The sequence below is a fragment of the Mugil cephalus genome, chromosome 23 (genome assembly GCF_022458985.1).
Source record: "Mugil cephalus isolate CIBA_MC_2020 chromosome 23, CIBA_Mcephalus_1.1, whole genome shotgun sequence".
Classification (NCBI taxonomy): Eukaryota; Metazoa; Chordata; class Actinopteri; order Mugiliformes; family Mugilidae; genus Mugil; species Mugil cephalus.
Window position 1 is genome coordinate 12,902,887 of NC_061792.1, and position 10,986 is coordinate 12,913,872.

The window sequence follows — 10,986 nt, forward strand, 5'->3', positions numbered from 1 at the left end:
GTCTTCCTGTTGGTGTAACAGTGGATCATGTAGACTGCAGCCAGAAACTCCTGAACACTCAGATGGACGAAGCAGAACACCTTGTCCTGGTACAGTCCTCTCTCCTCTTTAAAGATCTGTGTCAACACTCCTGAGTACACTGAGGCTGCTCTGATATCGATGCCACACTCTGTCAGGTCTGATTCATAGAAGACCCGGTTTCCTTTCAGCAGCTGATCAAAAGACAGTTTCCCAGAGACTCAATCCATCTCCCTGGTCTCTGGACTCCAGTGTGGATCTGTCTAGATCCTCCTCGTACTTGACCTTCTTCACTTGGTCTGAACCACCAGGAAGGGTGGATGTACATCTCAGTCAGGGTTTTGGGGCAGCTCTCCTCTCTCTCTGGTTTTCAACACATCCTCCAGAACTGTAGCAGAGATCCAGCAGAGAAGACTGGGATGTGAACATGTTTGTGGAGGCTTCGTGATGTCTTGATGTGGGAGATGATGCTGCTGGCCTCCCTCCTCATCTCTGAACCTCTTCCTTAAGTACTCCTCCTTCTGGGGGTCAGTGAACCCTCTGACCTCTGTCCCCAAATGTCAACACACTCAGGAGGGATCTGATTGGCTGCTGCAGGTCGTGTGGTTATCCAGAGGTAAGCAGAGGGAAGCAGTTTCCCCCGGGATGATGTTTTTGCAGCAAGCACATCCAACTGAGGTGGACTCTGTAACATTCATCATGATCTCAGTGTTGTGGAGTCCAGAGGAAGTCGACACTCATCCAGACCGTCAAAGATGAACACAACCTGAAAAGTCTTCAAACCTGCAGATTCCTGTTTCTTTGGTTTCAGTGAAAGAAAGTGATGAACAAAGTCCACCAAGCTGAACTTTCTCTCTTTCAACACATTCAGTTCTCTGAATGTCAATGGAAATGTGAAGTGGATGTCCTGGTTGGCTTTGTCTTCAGCCCAGTCCAGAGTGAACTTCTGTGTTAAGACTGTTTTCCCAATGCCAGCCACTCCCTTTGTCATCACTCTTCTGATTGGTCCATGTCTTCCAGGTGGGCTTTAAAGATGTCTCCTGGTCTGATGGTTGTTTCTGGTCTGTCTAGTTTCCTGGATGCTGTTTCAATCTGTCTGACCTCATGTTCATCATTGACCTTTGCAGTCTCTCCCTCTGTGATGTAGAGCTCTGTGTAGATCTCATTCAGAAGCGCTGAGTTTCCTGCTTTAGCAATCCCCTCAAACACACACTGGAACTTCTCCTTCAGACTAGATTTAAGTTCACGTTGACAAAATTCTGCAGGAAAATGTTCTGAAGTAACAATCAAGAAATAATATCAGTAAATACATTTACAACATTTAATTTCTTGAATGAATGAGCGATTATACAGTATCTTGCTTCATCTCTTGAGACATTAGTAAATGTTTAATTCATTCATCAGGTTCAATGTTCATAGAAATCCTCTTACTTCTCTCCAGACGATCAGCCAGCTCCTCCTGCTTCATTCTCCTCAGGAAAGTTTCAGTGTGGTCTTCCAACAAATGCCTCTGTGCTGCTCCCCCTCTGCTCTTCACCCTCACTCCCCAAAACATCCCCTCATCCCCCTCTGACTCTCTAAGCATTCTGGGTAATCTGGACTCAGATCCCTCTCAATCTTCTTTCAGCTCCTTCTTCACAAAAGTCACAATGTTGTCCTCCAGCAGTGAAACAGAAAAACTATCTGAAATGAAAAACCAGACTGAAATCATGGAGACAAACATCAAACCCCATGTTGGACAGACTGACAGTCCACTGGTCTACAAGGCAGCAGGGGAGATGATGGAAAGTAGTTGTTGTCCATGTACAGACCTTAAATATGGAGTCCAGCTGTGTTTGATGCTGATGAACAGACTGATCACTGGGAACATTTAAACTCTGCTGCTCCACTCTGTGAATGAGTCATGGATTATTAGTTTTAATTGTGTCTGTTCAGATAGGTAAAGACCCATGAAGCCATATTTAAAGTGAACAGTCAATCATTTGGCTTCCTGGAGTGGTAAATATTTACTAGTCCTGACTATCCCACTGAGAATCAACAGTACAGCCTGCAGCATTCCCAAGCACATTCATTCAGATTTCCCTCTGTGCTGAAGTGACCTGGAAGAGGCACCTCAGTGTCTGGTTAAGTTAGACTGGTTGTACTCTGCAGCTCACAGCAGGAATGTGTTTGACTGACTGTTTGCATCAGAGTGTTGTTGAAAATATTTAGTGCTCAGCAAACATCTTCAGTCAGTGACATTTTGAAAAATAAGTATTGAACACATCACCATTTTTAAACATATTTCTAAAGATGTTATTGACATGACATTTTCATCAGATGTTGGTAACAATCCAAGTAATCCACACACAGAAAGAAACAAGTACGTTCAGAAATTAAGTTGTCAATAGCACCTTTAGAAATATGTTTACTATAAAGAATTGTGATGCGTTCAATACTTATTTTACCCACTGTATTCATGTATGTATATATATGTATGTATGTATATAAGGAACTATTTTACTTCAGCGTCACTTTTAAATCCTTACATCCGATCCACAGAGTGACTCCTTTTCCTTGATATCTTATCTTCCTTCTCAGTCCATCCTCTCTTCTTAGACGCCCTGCTGGCTTTGGGTTCAGGTGGGGTTTGATTTTCCAGCTTTCCTCCTGACAAACACATGACACATGTCCTTGACAATATATTTAAAATATCATAAAACACTGATAAATGTTTTATTCATCAGTCCACAGTGAGTGATACCCAGGCCATTGTCAGTGGTTTTGAACTGAAACAGAAACATTCCCAGACTCTCTTTGATTGATTATGTGAGCAATAATTATCTCAATAATTATCTACTAATAATTAACTACTTGTTCTCAACAACAGTCATCCATTGTTTCTTTGCTTCCAGAAAATGATTCTGTGGATGCCACGTGGAGTCACAGGAGGATTCTTTTATTTATTTACACATGTGCACCTCCAGTCCACCCAAATGATGCCAATTAGTCAAGATGCTTCTAACGTTATGACATAATGTTCTGTGGTTTTCAAAGCTAGGTGCATGTAAATTTCCATCCTACTGGAAGTGTGCTATAGTATAATTTAATCTGGAAACATTTATTGGAAAAATTACTTCATGGATAAATGAGATGTCCTAATAAACCCACCAAACTTACCAAAACTACAACTGCAAAAGCTGTACATTTGTATATATGTTAATAAAACATTGTTTGCCTTGTACGTCTTATAAGGTTTATACCAGTAGATCATTGTTCTACACATGTATAGTAGATCTACTGTCTGTCTCTGTTTATCTTGTGAATCATTTGAGAAAGAATCGATAAGATAAAAAGCAGCAGTGAAACACACAAAGCTAAATAAAATAATCATGGGTTTGTTTACATGGAGGCCTATATAAGACTAGCTGTAAAATCCATGACAGCAAAACTTCACAAACTGACAGAACATCTTGAACCTAAAGAGAAAGAGAAGATGAAAGTTGCTTTATTAACATTTTACCTCTTTGCAGCAGAAGGATGTTCTTGTTTAAAATCAAAATATCGACCCATTGACCTGTCGCTCTTGAAGGACACACAACTGGGACCAGGTTCAGATTCAGGCGTCTCTGGTCTGAACTGCTGCTTTGTTCTTCAACACAACACAGAAAGTTTTCTGATGTCAGAATAAACGTCCTGGTTACTTTTACAGATCGGTTGTAAAGGAACAGTGTTGAAGTGAATGCTATCTGATTAATGCAGAAGCTGCAGGAGTTCAAGGTTAAACATGTACATAGATTTAATAGAACTGTTTAAAACACAGTGAATTAATATTTATTATTGGATTTAAATATGGTTACCTGTTTGTAGCAGAAGATTGTCGTCGTTTAAAAACAATGAGGCGACCCATCGACTCGTCGCTCTTGAAGGACACACAGCTGGGACCAGGTTCAAGAGAGTCTGCTCTCTTATGGGACCTGATTAAATTAATTTGGTTGTTCAATAAATGCTCTGTGAATTAAATGATCTAATTTTGACGTCATCCTAACAACTCCCCTTTTAGTTTTTGTTTATATTCAGTGATACCGTCCTCCTCTCTGAGGACTCCCTCCTCTCTGTCCTCACACTGATCCATTCTGCTGGATTCACATCAGCTCCCCACCCCTTTTCTACCTTCACCTGCAGAGGAAACACAAATCATTCACCTGAACATCAAATCCTTGACATCATTTCTGCTGTAAAAACATCAGCTGCTCCTCCAGTGACTGTTTTTTCTTAAACTGTAAAAGTAAAGAGCAGTTACACAAGTGCCGACTCTGATACTTCATCTTTGTTTTTTGTTTTTTAAGGTTTCACAGTACTTGTGTCTGGCATTAATTCAAGATTATTTTATTGTCATTTCTCTCTGTGTACACAATGAAATACTGTTTTCATCCATGGTTTAACGGGTTGAAGGAGGTTAAATGAGGATGTTAATTTAGGAAGGGTGGACAGTCCACTGATCATCCCCACACCCTGAGGAATGGATGTTTACAGATAATGTTTTGCATGTGTTCTCCCTTGTGGGGAGTAGGGAGGAAGATGTGATGGGGGGGGATGGACGTGAGGCTTTAATGATGGAGGTGGCTTTATGATGCAGCTCTGCTTGTATGATTCCAACAAGGAGGAAAGTTGAGTGTGATGATTTTTGCGGGCCCCGCCTTCACAGTTCTGTTCAGCTGCTTTTATTCCTTTTAGCTGCAACTGCTAAAGCAGGAGGTGAAACTGTAGGCGATGATGCTTTCCACAGTACCTCTGACGAATGGGAGGAGATGTGAGGTGGGGAGGCCGGTTTCCCTTGAGTCTGCAAAGTGAGTTTTTTTGATGATTTGCTGGGGTTTGTTGGAGGATGAGGGGAGGTCCCAGCAGTGTGGACCCCAAGGTATTTCACATTACTCCCCCTCTCCAAAAGCCGTTCCGTCAGTCAGTGGGTGTATGTTATCTGTTTCCCAGTCAATCAATAATCTAATAATAACAGGGACTACGGATGGAAATGAGCATTTCTGCTGTAATCCAGCATGTATACATTGATGTATGTTTTTTTCTTTAAACTGCTCTGTCCCTTTAAATAAACGAAAGAAAAAAAAAGGGAGAAAGTAGATGTGGCCCAAACACCACAGAAGCAGAAACAAACAGTAACATGACAAAATTGATGAAGTTAAGTCCAAAGAGCTGAGCCATAAACTGAGACTGGACACTAAACACTGTGAAAACAGGTGAGCTACTTCCTGGAACGAGTCAGGCTTCACCTGAGATGTAACTTTAATAAATAAAGACCTTTGACCAGTCTGTGAAAATTATGGAGCCAAACAACCGACTTTTAAAAACAATATTTGGCATTGAAGCGGAGTGGCCCCCATTCACCTGTATTAATAAACTCACACACAGACACAAATGGTGGATAGATTTATAGTTGCCTCCTTCGTTTTCTTTCTGCAGGTTAAAAAGGACTTGGAGTCAGACAGGGCCAGACATGGCATGTGTGGTGTTCACCTGGTCGGATCAAAAGGGATTGTTTGAGGTGGGCCTAAAAGGGCTGGACTGCTCTTTCACTCTACCACTATGTGCCCTATCGTTGACTTAGCTCCTCTTTTGGGATACCCTTACCCTCCTGGACTGTCCCATCTTTCCAGAGATCAACACAGAACCCCCCTGGACTCCACCAGGCCCTACCAGCACCACATGCCTCTTTCCTCTGTCCATCCTTCCACATCTTCTCTGTCCTTTGTTCTCCCCCTCTATTCCCTGCCCTCCCTGCCACACGAGGTCACTCCACTCCACAAAGATCAACAAACTCGCTCCCAGGGAAGGACTCACTCAAAAACTGCCAGACCGGGCAGCTACAAGATGGAAGCACCAGGCGACAAAAGCTTTGATGGAAGGAGAAGAGTTCCCCGGTTTTATGTTTGTTTTTTGTTTTTTTCTGCATTTCTGCTTCTGGAAGCAGAAGTTTCATGCAACCCAGTGCTCTTCGTACTTCAGACTCAAACTCTGACAAAAGGAATCTAAAGGACAGCAACAGAAACGAGGTGTCTATAAAACAGATGTACACAGGGGACGAACAAATACCCATCAAAACAAATCTTCATCCCTGTGCATGCTTTGCCATGACCCCATCAGCTTCCACAAGTGTCCACATCTGATGGATCAGTCATTAGAGGACAGAAGGGCATAAGACAAGGATGTTTAAACTGTTCCCTTTGAAACAAGACCATATGGAAAAGGCTGTCAACACTGACTCGGGATGTGACGCCTGCATGAAGAGGGCCGTCCAACTATTCAACTACAGCAAACAGAACAACCGACAGGAAAAATGTGTGAACACGGAAAATGCAACAAAAACTAACACATCAGAGACAAAAAAACTGGTGCGGCCATGTCTAGTTGCAAGGGAGGGACTCTCTTCTAGTGGCTCTATGATCCACAGCGAACTCCACCCAAAACCAAGACGAATCCAAACACGATCCTCCGTGATCTCCTCCACCTGGCGTTCCAGACACAGCAAAGACCCACAGAAACCACAACTGCTGCCTTCCCAACGAGTCCAATGAGAGCCGAGGGTTTTGACTGTGATGTCACATCACGTGTTTTTGACTAATATAGTGGCTTCCTTTGTCACTTTCTTTGCATATTGGTATGAAGGTCTTGTGTCGATTTATTTAAAGGGACTTTAATAACTCGTTTGAATAAACTTAGTGAAAACAGTACTCGTCTACACTCCATGACACGGTCACAAAAACCCCATGGCTTCCCCAGTGTGTGCACCTGCGCTGATTAAACAACCTAAATATAGGCCTAAACATATAGTCACCTAGGCGCAAAACATGCACAACACACACAAAGAAACAAAAAATGAACAATCTGGGCCTACACAGTAGATCAGTGGTAAAACAATAAACATTTAAAGGTTTCTGATCAGGTATTCTCTCTCATTATGAGACCTTTGTAGAAATTAAAACATAAACAAAACAAACAGTTTAAGAGGATGAACCACAGAGATGGTTGACATGTGTTCAGTGTGGTGGGCTACAGGTGTAAAGGTCTTCTGATGACAGGTTTTCTGTTAATAATAATAATAATAATAATAATAATAACACCTTCAGACAGTTTTAAAAATCTCCAAGTGACATTAACTCGTGTAAAGAGACAAAGTTATTATATAAAAACACATTACGATGCCTTTCCTTCATAAATATTCTTTTGACTGACTCCAGATCAAACAGGTCACTGATGCGATTTAGTGCTGAAACAGTGAACAGAAAGGGAAAACCAACGTGACATGAAGCTACAGTGATAGAAAAATAAAACCTTTCTTTTCCTCCTTTAGTGGGTCATCAAATGTCCCAATGGAGAAACTGTCCTAATGCTCATTATTACTGGGAGGACAGATTATTAGGAACAGTCCAGTGTCCAGTAGTCACCAAGCAGCAGAAACTTTAAATGCCCCTATTTCCCTGAACGCAGCAGTAAGATGGTGACAACGTTCATCTGTTCATCCTCTGTTCTGTTGCTGTAATGTTTAGTTTAGTATTTTAATATTTAATAGAATATTTTGGTCATATTAAAATACTGTGTAAACATCTTTCTGTGTCATATTGTACAAATAAATTCAAAACATCAGTCACTGTTCAAATAACTGTGACAGAGAAAAGATGAACTACAAGGCGTCAATTTAATGAATCCAGACAATTAATGTATTTAAATGATTAAAACTGCCTCCAGTGGTCACTGTCAGTAACTACATCTTTCCATGAGCATTCAAATGAGGTGATGAATTAAGAAAAAGTGCAAAACAAACTTAAAGATATGAAGGTCAATAAACATACGCTGCCCTGCAATAAGAGACAACAACATTAGTCCATCCTTAGTCTCTGTTTAAACCACATACTTTCTACCATTGTGTTGAGTTTTTGAGTCGTCTTATCATAGAGCACATTCTTATTTTTAGGGATGTTGGGACAAACATATGTGAATACATTTAATATTAAACTGTTAAAATGCTTCTCTGATAGAGGAGGAGGAGAGGAGATAGCCTATGATCAGAATAAAGAAGCACAGTCTCTGTCCTTTACTGTCACGTTTTATTTTGAAAATACTGCAGATCAGGTCAAATAATATTCTGGTGAATATTAAGAAAGTTTTTCAGAGATGTTTTTGGGGAGAAACACGTTTTTAAATTATGAGGAATAAATCATCTAAACTAGATTAAACTGAAGCGGAGTAACGTCCGTTCAACTAAATTAATGCACTCACACACAGACACAAAATGGCGGATGGATTTATAGTCGCCTCCTTCCTATACTTTCAATTTTCAGCTTGGTCTCTGTCACCGTGAACTATTTCTGTATGTAAGTATTTCTGCTGGAACCAAACTGACATTAAAGAGTTAAAAATTATAAACTACTGACTTGACCTTCAGACAGAGTTTACACAGAGAAAAAGATCTGTGACACAACGGTGGTGAAAGTGAAAATAACTTTAGACTTAAATCTGTGGCTGGATCCAGATTAATGAAGATTTAATAATTTAATTTAATTGATCATCATACTGTTTGATTCCAGTGAATCATTTATCTAATAATAATGTAGACTGATCTTCAAACAGAGTGACACAAACTTAATAATGAAATAAGAAGTGAACATCTTCTACAAACATTACAGAGCAGAAACAAACATTAAAGTTACTGAAGACAAAGTTAAAGCTTTAAACAAATCAAACTTACAGTTTATTTAACCAGAGAGATGAACAAGGGACTCCACTCCAACCTGAACACTGAACAGGTGAGTCAGCTACTTCCTGGATCAAGGGTCAGTTCACCTGTGATTGAGACAGGACAGGAAGGAGGGATGTAGATTTTCACAATAAGATAACACTTTATCAGACATGTTTGTTCTTGATTCATTTAATTATTGTTACTGTCAGTTAATAATAATTTATTTCATGTGTGGGATCTTCATCATCAGTGTGTTCAGTAACTAATAATTCATATAAAAAGACAGAACATCAATACTGATAATTATAATATTTTGTCACAGGGAATATTTTTACTCTTGACACTATAACTACATTTTCATGTTAACACAGATTGTCAGTGCAGGACTGGAGTATTTTACTACAGTCTGGTGCTTTTACTGAAGTAAATTGTTGCGCCCCGGTCGAGGGGTTTGGGGACAGAACATAAAAGATAGGAACTATTTACACATGTGCATATATTGATTGAAGCGTGGCTTCAGGGTGAACAATAGGGCAAAACAACAATTGCTTGTTTCTCCATTTTTATTGGAGTTTGTACCAAAGGAAATATGAAAGATTTTATATTTTGAACAAACTATATTTAGTCTCACATCTGGAATTGTTGGTCACTTTAAGAATATGATTCTCCTTAAAAAAACATGTATCCAGCTCAGTTAATTGTTTGATAATCATAAAAACAATGTGGTGTAATAATGACATAGTACTTAGTACTTATTATTCAAATACTCAAAGAATAAATAACTGACAGAAAATAAATCCACAATAAATTAATCTTTGGTTATGGCCTGAAATGAAATGATTAAAAGCAGCTACAAAAGAAAAACGTTTCATCAGTAAAATTAAAATAAACTATTATCACATTTGTACATTTGCTATGTTAAGTACAATTTACTGAAAACTCTTAAAGTTCATGGACACACAGGCCAACAAATCACCTGACAGTTTCAATAAAGAAAATAATATATAAAATATAAAAATCACATTATTTGTACAAAATATTGACTTTAACAAGAATATAAGCTTTTTATTTGTCTACAAATCACAGACAACACTTTTACGTACTCTTCTTGTTTTATTTACCTCTAAATGTGTAGAAAAAAAACACAATAAATATATTTCCTACAAACATTTAAATGAACATTCAAATGCATCAACCTGATTTAATTAATACATTTATTCAAGTTATTTTTCTACTAAAGTACTTCAACGTTTTACTAATACACTCACAATTTGTCAAATTTCCCATCATTACTTTAACAAACACAGCATCAGCATTACTCATTTTATAGCATATGGCTGCTTTTATATTTACAATTAAAAGATGTCAAGAAATAAAACTGTGCATCCACATTTTTTTTATTTTATTGAAAACATACAAATTGCAAAAAAAACATTTCTCAGAAAAATGTTAGACTTCCTGTACTCTGACATCTATAATTACTCTTTAATATAAAAACGTTTCCCACTTTTACTTTATATTTTATGTGGTATTTTCAATGTTTCCTGACACAAAGTAAAAGAAATACACAAAGAAAAAACGCTTTCCATGTAGAAAAAACTGTTTTAGCTGAAGTGCTAAATGTTTAAAACACACGTATACTGTTATTAATAACAATAATAATAATATATTTTTCCGCCCTGACTCCATGAAGGTCTTTAGTGGAGATTTGGCTCCATTAGAGGTGAAAATTAAAGAGGAACTGGACTTTATTTGTTGGTTCTGTTAGAATAGATTAAATTGCAGCTCTTTTGATGATTTTAAATGAGAAACTTGTGGTTTGAAGCTCTCCTCTTGACTCCACCTTCCAGTAACATGGTCCAGTCAGAGTCTCTCTACACACAAGCTGCTGCTGATTAAACCCTCTGGATCATCAGGACTCAGCTCATCCTCTCTCAGCGCACATACCGTCCTGTTTACATAAACTTCCACCTATAGAGAGAAGAAGAAAGAAGAGAGGAGATGATTTATTTGTTTCCAGAGACTCTTTTCATCGGGGTGTCAGTCAGTGATGCAGCACATCCAGAATAAAGAGCAGCGGGACTTCAGTCTTTGTTCAGAGCAGCTGTGGAGCTCAGCCAGTTTTCCTTTCAGCTTCATGTAACGTGGTTGGAGCTGGAAGCTCACAGACCTGCACAGACTTTTAGCATCAAGTCTGTTTCCTCTGCACATTTCTCTCAAGGTCCACAGAGGAAATA

General features: G+C 39.0%; 1 long non-coding RNA gene across 1 annotated transcript; it reads right to left on the reverse strand.

Annotated features, from left to right (window-relative positions):
* Window positions 1-1,844: 1,844 nt before the first annotated feature.
* Window positions 1,845-3,976, reverse strand: LOC125001086. The gene is made up of 4 exons (XR_007111497.1): window positions 3,858-3,976; window positions 3,521-3,649; window positions 2,547-2,667; window positions 1,845-1,908 (listed from the first exon to the last, which is right to left on the reverse strand). It is a non-coding gene; the product is annotated as an uncharacterized LOC125001086 (long non-coding RNA).
* Window positions 3,977-10,986: the final 7,010 nt, after the last annotated feature.